This window comes from Mus pahari, chromosome 17 (assembly GCF_900095145.1).
Source record: "Mus pahari chromosome 17, PAHARI_EIJ_v1.1, whole genome shotgun sequence".
Taxonomy (NCBI): Eukaryota; Metazoa; Chordata; class Mammalia; order Rodentia; family Muridae; genus Mus; species Mus pahari.
The window spans coordinates 13,393,137-13,395,144 of NC_034606.1; positions in this window are offsets into that span (position 1 = coordinate 13,393,137).

Genomic DNA, 2,008 nt, shown 5'->3' on the forward strand with positions numbered 1-2,008 from the left:
AAATTCAAGACCACTCAGTCCCTTCCCCCTCTGAAGGGACTTTCCAAACTATACTAGAAGGCCAAATTCAGAGCCAGATAGGGAAACTGGCTGACTAAACAATGCTGAGGAAAAAAACCATAAGGGCAGGCAGAGTAAGGGACTAGGTCAAGGGTAGTCACCCTATGCAAACCAAGCAATGTCTGAAAGGGTTACTTGCTACACCAATAAGAATAAGTCAGCTAGCCCTGTTGCCTAAATCTGCCCCTTACAAGGTATAAAACCTGTGCTCTTTGTTCTTACAGGGTCTCACTTGCCTGTGGGCTGAGGGTTACAGTTTGCAGTGATGTCGATCTCTGTGGTCTTTGTGAGTAAGGATCTTTTGGAGGACTCCAACATTTGGTGTATTGGTCAGGAAGATTCTCCTCAGGAGGACCCAGGCACTGTGCATAGGAGGAATGCTTGAGCAAGGTAAAGTGGGATCCTTGTCTGTCTGTCTGTCTTCTCCATGACCTCTGTCTCTGTTTGCCATTTGTGAGGTGGTTTTTGTCCTGGGAGGGCACCAACTGGTCTCAGATTTGCAAGGCTGTTTTGGTCCCAGGAGGAGAATGATCATTCTCAGTTTCTAAGGTCCTTGTGAGAGACTCATCTAGGTGTTATGGTGATAGGCAGATCTGCTCGGACTTCACAGACCACAGAACACTGGAGGACACTCCAGATTACCACTGGGAGGTTGGATCTGGAGGTGGTCCTTCTCTAACCAGCTACCACCTGGCACAAACAGTATCAGGCTTCCGTGAAAATTGGACCTAGGCCCGAGGAGGGGTGTCTGCCCTGGAGGAGTCTCCAAGACCTGAACAAGTAAGAGGGCCATATTTGCTCCTGTGCACTGCCAGGGAGAGGGTGGCCTGCAGAAGTGACACAGCTTCTGGGAAAGATCCTGTTTCTGGCTCCAGTCACCCAGCACCTTTCCTGCCCCAGGAGGGGTGTCCGCCCAGGAGGAGTCTCAAGGCCTGAGCCAGGAGGAGAGCCATCTTTGCTCCAGTTCGCTTAGGCTCCAGTCCACGCTAGCAAGAGTGTAGACCACAGAAGCTACAGAGATTCAGGACAGACAGCAGCAACCTAACTTCTGGGATAGACCCTGTTTCGGGCTCTAGAAAATTGGGAACCTTCCTCGCCAGAGGAAAGGTGGCCACCTGTGAGGGCTCTGTCTGCCAGAGCAGGTGAGAGAGTTATATAGTGTCCAGGGTCCCTCAGTGGCTAGTCTGTGTAGGTGATTGAAGAAACTGCAGAGGCAACACATCATCTGGGACAGGCCCTGCTTTGGGCCTACATCTTCAGCAAGGAGGCAGATCTGAACACCAGGCCTCTGTGTACCTTCTGTGATAGAGGAGACCTTCCCTGCAGAGAGTAATCTGACCACTGAGACTCAGAAGAGAGCTGGTCTCCCAGGACTGCTGACAGAGGCTAACAGAATCACAGGAGGAACAAGCTCCAACCAGAGACTACTATAACAACTAACTCCAGAGATCACCAGATTGCGAAAGGCAAATGTAGGAATCTTTCTAATAGAAACCAAGACCACTCACCATCATCAGAACCTAGCACTCCCACCTCAGTCAGTCCTGAATAACCCAACAAAACTGAAAAGCAAGAATCAGATTTAAAAGCATAGATCATGATTCTGGTAGAGGACTTAAAGAAGGGCATTATTAAAGAAATGCAGGAGAGATACAAGTCCTTAAAGAAAAATAGGAGAATACTTCTAAAGAGATAGAGGTCCTCAAAGGGAAAGGGCAGAACAAAACCAAACAGGTGATGGAAATGAACAAAACCATCCAAGACCTAAAAAGGGAAATAGAAGCACTAAAGAAAACCCAAAATGTGACAACTCTGGAGATAGAAAGGAAAGAAATCAGGAACCATAGATGTGAGCATCAGCAATAGAATACATGAGATAGAAGAGAGAATCTCAGCTGCAGAAGATTCCATAGAGAACATGGGCACACAATCAAAGAAAATGCAAAAT